The sequence below is a fragment of the Oryctolagus cuniculus genome, unplaced genomic scaffold, assembly GCF_051225735.1.
Source record: "Oryctolagus cuniculus isolate XC-2025 breed Fujian yellow rabbit unplaced genomic scaffold, ASM5122573v1 ptg000055l, whole genome shotgun sequence".
Lineage (NCBI taxonomy): Eukaryota > Metazoa > Chordata > Mammalia > Lagomorpha > Leporidae > Oryctolagus > Oryctolagus cuniculus.
In genome coordinates, this window is record NW_028301710.1 from 344,932 (window position 1) to 354,981 (window position 10,050).

Sequence of the window (10,050 nt, forward strand, 5' to 3'; positions counted from 1 at the left end):
AAGTATCTTAAGCAAAATATCAATATAATAAATGAACTCACTTCATAAAAACATAACATATCCATAGCAAGCAAGAAGTAATGAAAAATGCAATAGTAGTTACGATTTCCAGACCAGGCATCCAGGAAGCAAACAGTAAAGGGAAATCATACGATCATGTAGATTATGTGTTGAAAAGCATTGGATAAAGTTCAGCATCTAGTACAGAATAAAACTGCTAGGAAAACAAGAGAAAAGTCAGTGATCTCCTTATATGATCAAGAGCACAAGGAACCTATAAAAAACTACACAGCTAATACAGGATCATTGAAAGTATTTTCCCTGGAAGTAAACTTAGACAATGCCTGCACTTTCCCTCTCCAACTTTCTACTGCAAGAGTGGTCAGGGAAGTAAGCAGCAAAAAACAAACAAAAAACAAACAAAAAAGCTCAGTTCCTATGTAATACAACGTGAATATTTTGGATTATGCTTATATACAGATAATTGATGAAAATCTTAAAAAATAACTGATAAATGAGATTACTAGAAAGATCATAAAATCCAGTCATTACAAAGAATCAGTATGAAACAAATAAAAATAATACTAAAGGACAATAGACAGACTAGAAAAAAATCTGCAAGAGAAATGGAAACAAAAGGATTAAATTATCTGTCTCTAAATGTTCTTTAAAGCAATATAAAAAAAAGAAAGAACTGAAAAGTACTCAGGAGCTAATAAACAGCCTTTAAATTGCTACTGATCTGAAGCAGGTTACTGTGAGCCCAGGTAGGATCCTTGCAGGAAAGACCTTGGAGGCAGGAGTGGGCCCAGCAGGTGGTGGGCCAGGGAGGTGAAAACCCCCGTGGCAGGACACAATTTCAGAACTGAACACAGGACTCACCTCTTATTATTCCTTCCCGCAAAATCTGAAGTTGTTTGTCAGCACTGTGGAGGATGCTGATTGATGCGACTTTGGTAAGGTTGTGCACGCTCAAGGATATCCACGCTGTCCAATCAGGCATGGGGCATGAATGCTACGTAATCACGCGAGATCTTGACTCCATAATAGTCTTCCAGCGTCACAGTGGAGAGAGGTCCAGGGCGGGGCCTCAGGTGTTTACTGAATTCTGGTGTAACTCAGCGTCAGGACAGCGCTCCTCTCGGAAGCTGTCATGGTGAGTGTGAGAGTCCCGGCATGCAGATGTGGGGAAGGAGGAGTTGGGGAAAGTTGTGGAGAAGGCTGGTCTGAGGCGAGCCTCCCCAGGGTCCTCTCTGGGAATCTGTGGGCTGCATCTCCCTGCTGGCACGGCCCTTCCCTCGGCCCACTCTGGTCTGCGGTGTTGGGGTTGGGCTGGCAGCTGGGACTCCTGGAGTCCTGTCTCCTCACAGCCAGTTGTCGGCTGGACCAGTTTCTGAGAACCAGTGTTGGTGGCATCCCCGGCCTCCCAGATTGTGCAGTGAGCACGCGATGGACACCAGGGAGAACCCAGACCCTGTGTGTGGGGTTCATGCAGGGGAGGAGTTGTCCTTCATGGAGTGCTCCGTTATTTTTTCCAAGACTGACTTCATTCCCTTGTTTTCTGATTTTGTGAGAAGCAGGGCCTCAGCATAGCTCATGCTAAGAATCTTGCCTCCGCTTTCTGCTCACAATAACAGTGTCCTAGACTAGATAAATTAAAAACAAAGCAGTTTTATTTGACTCAGGTTTTTGTACAGGTTGTGGGGGGGGCAGGAGGACACTGTACATTGATGTTTGGATGTCATCTTAGCCCTGCTCATTACATGGACAGGCTGTCATCTGTCTCTGAACTTTCAAAATACAAATTTTAGCTGGTCACATATTTATCTGTTTTAAAATCTATTTATGTTTCGTGATTATCTTCTCACCTCAAAGATATAAGCCTTCATTCCTGTTAGTTTTTTTTTTTCATTTTTCATTTTGATAGAGGGTGATTTTTTAAAGATTATGTAAGTATAATTGACAGAAAAAATTTGTATACATGCAAGGCCTGCAACTTGTTGTTTTGCTTTGTGGGGAACTTTTAAAAGCTTATGGAATATTCACATTATATTTTAAGCCCTTTATCAAAAACCTTTTGGTGTCCCCTTATCCATTTATATTATGAAATGACTAGAACAATTAACTAACCATCACCTTACATAGTTTTTAAAAGATATTTCAGATGTCAACCTGTTGTATCTAATACTGTATTCATATCATTACTGTGCTCTATTATACATCTCAATGTTAATTTATCTCCTAACTGCAAATGTGTCATTCATCTAACATCTTCCAGTTTCTTTCACCCTTAGCCCCTCACAACCCTTATTATATTGTGTGCTTATGATTGACTTTCTTAGATTCCACAAATGAGTAGCATTTATTTTTCTCTGTGTTATGTCAAGCAGCCTAATGTCCACATTCTAACTTGGGGATCCATGTTGTGACAAAACGTCAGGATTTATTTTTTAAGGTTGAATGTGATTCCATTGTGTGAGTGTCATGCTCTATCTTTTGATCTGTTGACAATGTGGTTATTTCAATATCTTGTTCTTATAAATAATGCTTCCATGAACATGTTTACCTTTGAGATAGTGATTTTATTTCTTATGGATGCACATAAATTAATGAGATTGTTTTGTCATTTGTTCCATTTTTAGAGGCATCTCCATAGTGTTTTTCATGGTGGATGTACCAATTTACATTCCTACAACCAATTTGTATGTTCCCATTTCTTCACACCTGGTTCAATACTTGTTACCTTTTTTCATACTTTTTGATAATATCTATTTTTACATATGTGAAATGATAACCATTTTAGTCTTGATGATCCATGCTGAGCCCCTTTTCAGATACCTGTTGGCTGTTTGCATATCTTCACTGGAACAACTGGTCAGATCATTTGTCCAAACTAATTAGGTCATTTATCAGTTTTTATTATATTTGCTTTTGATTTCTGTGTGTCTTATGTATTATTCCCTTATCATACTGTTTGCCAAAATTTTCTCCCATTATTTGGTTTATGTTTTTATCTTTTCCTTTAGCATGTAGTTTTTTTGTTTGTTTTTTACAGTCCTATTTTCTTATTTTCATTTTTGTCACCTGTGTTTGGTGTCATATCTAAATCATTGTTGAATTTTTAGGCATTTGTGAAGGGACAAGTTGAAGAGAGTGGGATGTAATTTGATTATATCAGGACATAGATTTAGACCTTTAGTCCACATTGAGTTGATTGTTATATAAGATGAAATGTAGGCATATTGTTTCATGCTTCTGTAAGTGTGGATATAATTTTTTAACATAATTTGTTGAAGACTCTCATTTCACCAGGGATTGATTTTAGCTCATTTGTAAAAGATTAGTTGGTTGTAGATGTGTGGGTTAGTTTCTGGACTTTCTATTCTGTTCTGTAGGTTGTCATGTCTGTTGTGCCAGTACCAGGTTGTTTTGATTATAACTTCCCTGTATAGTGTGTCTTGAAATCCAATATTGTGATACCCTCAGTTTTGTTTTATTTCTTTACTAGTGCTTTAGCTGTCATAGATCTCTTGTTTTCATATTAATTTTAGTATAAATTTTTTCTAGACATGAGAATAATATGGCTGATATTTTGATAGGGATTATGCTGAATTTGTGAATTGCTTTGGGTAATATGGGTATTTTGATTGTATTAATTCTTCCAATACACAGACATGGAAAAGTTTTCTATTTTGTTGTGTGTCTTCTATTTCTTTTTTTTTTTTATCTTTTATTTAATGAATATAAATTTCCAAAGTACGACTCATGTGTTACAATGGCTTCCCCCCCATACCGTCCCTCCCACCCACAACCCTCCCCTTTCCCACTCCCTCTCCCCTTCCATTCACATCAAGATTCATTTTCGATTATCTTAATATACAGAAGATCAGCTTAGTATACCTTAAGTAAGTATTTCAACAGTTTGCTCCCACACAGAAACATAAAGTGAAAAATATCTATTTCTTTTTTTAATGTTTTGTAATTTTCATTATACAGATTTTTCACATTCTGGGTTAAGTTTATTTAAGGGATTTAAATTTTTAGTAAATATTGAAAATGATACTGATCTTACGAATTTATTCTCTGTCATGACATTTTCTGTGCATACAAATGTTATTTATTTTTGTGTATAGAATTTATTTTTTGCAGCTTTACCAAACACTGTTATGAGTTGCAATAGTCTCTTGGTGGAGTCCTTTGGTTTCACTATATATAGGAACATGTCATCTGCAAACAAGGATAATTTTACTTTCTCCTTTCCATTTGGTATCCCTTTAATTTCCTGTTCCTACCTAATGGCTCTGCATAAATCTTTGGAAACTATGTTGAATACCAGTGTTGAGCATGGACATCCATGTCTGGTTCTGGATCTTAGTGGAAATACTTCATACTTCTCCACATAAGGCTTGGTGTGGGTTTGTAATATTTTGCCTTGACTGTGTTAAAGAATAAAGACTTTTATCATTAGATGATGTATTTAATCAACTGATTTCTTAGCATTCATTGAGATAATCATATGAATAGTGTGGTGTGTCATATATATTTATTTCTATATGATGAACCATTCTTGCAAACCAGAGATAAATTCAACTTGCCCGGTGAATGATCTTTCTGACGTGTCATTGGATTAAATTAACTGTTATTTTGTTTGGGTCTTTATATCTGTTGATCAGGAATATTCATCTATGAGTATCTTTCTTCTATCCTTTTCTGCTTTAGGACTTTAGGTGATGCTGGCCTTATAGATGTAGTTTGGCAGGATTGCTTCCCTTGCAAATGTTTTGAATGGTTTGAGAATTGAAGTTAGTTCCTCTTTAAAAATTTGATAGAGTTCAGCAGTAAAGCCATCTGGTACTAGGCTTTCCTTTGTTAGGAGGTTGTTTAAACTCCCTCTTGGTTATTGGTCTGTTTAGGAGTTCTATAATTTTAGGAACCAATTATGCAAATTAAAACAACAGTTGGAGTGACTATTCTCAGGCCATAAGTAAATGCTCATGAGGGTGTATAGAAAAAGGAGCCCTTATAAATTGTTAATGAGAATGAACTTTAGTACAGCTATTTTGGAGACCAGTGTGGATGTTACCCCCAAAATTAAAAAAAAAACTGACTAATGATGCAGCTATTCCATATCTAGTCATACGTTTGAATTAAGTGAAATTAATACATCAAAGAGAACTTGTGCTCTCATGCCTGGCCTTATTCACAGTAATGAGGTGTGGAATCAATGTAGGTGTCAATTGATTCATAAATAGGTGAAGAAAATTCAGTACATAGAGGCAACAGAATATAAAAAGAATAAAAAGAATGAAATTCTACCATCACCCAAAAAAGGGATCCAACTGGAGGCTATTAGGTGAAATCAGCCAATATTTCACAACAGAAAGTTGAATACAACATTTTATCACTGTTATGTGAAAGTTTAGTAAAAGTATATCTGAAATTGGAATAATAAGTACTGAAGCCTTGGCATTATGGTGTCAGGGTAGAGAAAGGTTTGATAAGGTGTCAAAACATAGAATTAATAAATTTTAATGTTCCACAGTACACTGGGATGACTACAGCTCATAATAATAAAGTTGATGTTTACTTTTTTGAAAACAAATCAATTATATCACAAAATAGATTTATTGCAATAATCATAACATGGGAAAATGTGGTATATTCACATATGGGAATATGGCTTAATTCTGTAAAGAACTATTTATATCTATATAAAAATAATATATCCATGCAATTTTTATACTCTTTCTATATTAATGTCCACAAATAACAGAAGCATAATAATCTCCAGTTACATCCATTTTGATGCAAATGCCAGGAATTCATTGTTTTGTGCCTGTCATATTCCATCATGTATATGCATATATATATATATATATATATAATATTTTATTCTTTTTACATTTTAAGCTTTGATTCAGTACGAACGATGCATAGGAAAGTGAGGGCTTTATCTATAGGAGGGAGATAGATGTGGGTTCATACCAGGTACCAGGAACCATCCATATGGAGGAGCATCCAAGTCAGGAAGCATGGGATGGGTGGCACAAAGCCACATGCCCTGAAGGCACAGGCCTACAGCCAGCCCCCTACTGGCAAGAGGCTAGGGTGAAGAGAAAGGATGAAAGGGCCAGACATACCCTGTCCCAGGCTTTTGATCCACTTTCAAAGGGGAGTGGTTCATTAACCTGATTGGCCAGTGGGCACTCAGGTGTGGCAAGGTAGGGATATGAGGTCACAAAGGGGCATTGTGAAGGTGTGATGTTCCAGCTCTCAAACCTAATAAATTTTTAAAATTTATTTATTTGACAGATAGAGTTAGACAGTGAGGGAGGGAAACAGAAAGGTCTTCTGTCCATTGGTTTATCCTCCAAATGGCTGCTAGGATTGGAGCTACACCGATTCAAAGCCAGGAGCCAGGTGCTTCTTCCTGGTCTCCCATGCAGGTTCAGGGGCCCAAGCACTTGGGCCATCCTCTACTGCCTTCCCGAGCCACAGCAGAGAGCTGGACTGGAAGAGGAGCAACCAGAACTAGAGCCTGGTGCCCATATGGGATGCTGGTGCTGCAGGCGGAGGATTAACCAAGTGAGCCATGGCGCCGGCCCCTCAAACCTAATCAATTTTAATCTGTATGTCTGTCTACTTCATTCCCCCCTCAGAGACTCCATCCCTTAATCTTAAGGGAAGTTGAAGGATGTAGAATCATCTCTTTTGTAACTGCTTCCTGCTTATGAGGGGTGTAGTGCAAGCCTTGCCTATCCAGGGTCTGGAAGTCTCTGTCTATCTAGCAAATTTGTCTTGTGAGATGGAGCAGTCTCGGTCATTGCCAACATCTGTGTCCCCTGCATGGTCAGTTACTTCCTGAAGTCATGTTCTGAAACATTTAAGTTTGTTAATTCCTATAAGCAAAACTGGAACAAATCCAATTATAAGTGGGGTGCCCCTTAAGATGAAAACAACATATCTTACAGATTTCCAGATAGTGGTTAGTTATAGGCTACCCTTATGTAGATTATAAACCCTTTTAGCTTGAGTATGGAGAATTATATAGAACTCATTAGGTAGCTTTATCCTCAATAACAGTTCCCAGATATAATCAAGAAAGGCAGGTAAAGCATGTTTGCCTTAAGGTGCAGCAGTCTGGATGTGACAAAGGCAAAACTTTACATATCCTTTTTGCTTTGAAGAGGTACTAAGGTTTCTGATTGGCTAATAGGAATAATTAGGCATGTCTTTCACATTCACCTGTGAAGACTTAAGAGGTAGAAGTTAATCCTAATTTCATAGAGGTAGTCATGCTCAATAGCACCTGGTAAGGTCCCTTTAATTTAAGCTGTTTCTGATCTGAAGAGGTCTTCTTATGAATGGCTTGCTCAGGAATTTCTAATGTTGGAGTTTTTGTCAAAAACTCCTTGATTCTTTGGAACACCTTCTGTAGCTCCCCTGTCCAGCAGTGTGTCTGTGTCAGGGGCTTTAAGGAAACACAAGGCTTAGAATCCAAATACTGCAATCAATAACTTTTGTAGCTACCCTTTTCCATACAGAGTCTGCATCAGGGCCTCTTTAAAGCTATATACAAAAGCTTGGAATCCAAATTGTATAGAATCCTGTCATCTGCAATTCTCAATACAGGAGCTTTAGTTAGAACCTCCTTAGTTATCTGGAATAACTTTGGCAGCTACCTTTCAGTACAGAGTCTGCATCAGGGTGTCTTTAAAGCTATATAGAGGCCAGCGCCATGGATCACTAGGCTAATCCTCTGTCTGTGGCACCGGTACACCAGATTCTAATCCCAGTTGGGGCACCGGATTCTGTCCCAGTTGCTCCTCTTCCAGTCCAGCTCTCTGCTGTGGCCCAGGAAGGCAGTGGAGGATGGCCTAGGTGCTTGGTCCCTGCACCTGCATGGGAGACCAGGAGGGGACCCTAGCTCCTGGCTTCGGATCGGCCCTGCTTGCTGGCTGCAGCGGCCATTTGGGGGGTGAACCAATGGAAGGAAGACCTTCCTCTCTGTCTCTCTCTTTCACTGTATATCTCTGCCTGTCAAAAATAAATAAATAAAAAATAAAAAAATAAAGCTATGTACAAAAGCTTGGAATCCAAATTCCACAGAATTTTGTTATTCCCAGAAATCTCCTTGGCTGCCTTTAAATATCTGACCCTATGTTTAAACATATGAGATAGGAATTTCAAAGAGAGACATGTATCCAAGATTTTACATTTGAGGCACTTAATAAACTTTGGAGAAATACCTAAGAATACAGGCAATGGAGTTTGACACTTAGAAATAACTAGAACTTAACACATGCAAATAAAGTAAATCTTAGGGATCAAATTTTACCATTAATGTTAATACTGTAGCTCTTTGAGAACAGAGGCCCTGCATGGGAAGTTAGTACACAGTGACTCTTGTTAATTTAACAATTAACACTCTCATGTGTGATGTCAGTGATCACCTGAGGCTCTTGACATGAACTGCCTAGGCCCTGGAAGCCTTTTGAATTCCACAAACTCCATCAGTATTCAGGAAAAGCCATAAGCAAAGTGGAAGTTCTCTCCTCCCTCCAGAGAAAAGTACATTCTTCTTTAATGGCCATTCGTTTCCACTGGGGTCTCACCCAGGGAGGTTCTCCACATAGGGACACTTTTTGCACAAGGGATCTGGCTTTCTATGTCTGAAATGCTGTTGTGGGCCTTTTTAGTCAGACCACAATGCCTTTAGAGCTGATTTGAGGTCACTGAGTGCTACTTAAGGCATTTGCCACTCTGTACAGTCTGCTGTACAGACTCCTTCCCATGTTGGAGTATTTCCATTTTTTAAAATTTTATTATTATTATTAGTTAACACATAATATTATTGACATGATCACTTTTAATAATCAATGTCACCTATATAATCACTTTAAAATTTAAGATGTTACCATTACCATCTAGTCTGAGGGTATTTGAGATCCCATAGCAAGTTTTAAACTGTACCCTTAGAAGTAAATCCATAGAAATGCATGCAGAGCTACACAGTTTTTACAGGCTCTTTTTAGGTCCAAGTACCAGAACCAGCCACATGGAAGAGCATCCAGGCCAGGAAGCATAGCACGGGTTGGCCCGAAGGCCATGTGCCCAGAAGGCACAGGGCTACAGCCAGCACCCTACTGGCAAGAGATGAGGGTGAAGAGAAAGGAGGAAAGGCTATATAATATTTTCTTGTCCAACCTTCAGTTTATGGACAACTAATCTCACTCCATATTATTTCTATTGTGCATTTTGCTGCCATAAGCAGTTTTTATACGTTGATTTTATTTCTTTGGATATATCCCCCTGCATCAGACAATTGAATCATAAAGTAAATCCACCTTGAGTTTTTATTTATCTCTATACTGTTTTCCATAACAGTTATTCATTTTCCCACCAATAGTATATTAAGGTATTCTTTTCTCAACAATATTGTCAGTATTTTTTACATTTTGATTTTGGCATTATAGCCATTCTAACTGGGGTAGGTTGATATCTAATTGTGGTTTTTATTTGCATTTCCCTGAAGGCTAGTGACACTAAGTATTTTTGCATATGTCTGTTGGTCATTTGTATTTCTTTTGAAAAATATCCGTGGATATCATTTGTTTCTTATGCATATTGTCTTGTTGATTTCTTGAGCTCCTTATATGTTCTGGATATGAATCATTTATCAGATGCATAGTTTGCCAATATTTTTTCTATTCTGTCATTTTTCTCTTCATTTTTTTTCCTTTGGAGTGCAGAAGCATCTTAAGCTTGGTATAATCCCATTTCTCTATTTTTTTCTTTATTCCCTGTGCTTCTGGGATGCTATACAAAAAAAAAAAAAATCTTTGCTTAGGCCAATGTTGCAACATTTTTGCTATGCTTTCCTCTAATAGTTTGATGGTTTTGGATCTTCAGGTTAGATCCTTGATTCATTTAAAGGAATTTTTTGTATAGATTATAATGTAGTGGCTTCATTTCAAACTTCTACATGCATAGATTCAATTTTCCCAATACCTGAAATTTTTTAGCACATTTGTTTAGTATTAATTGATG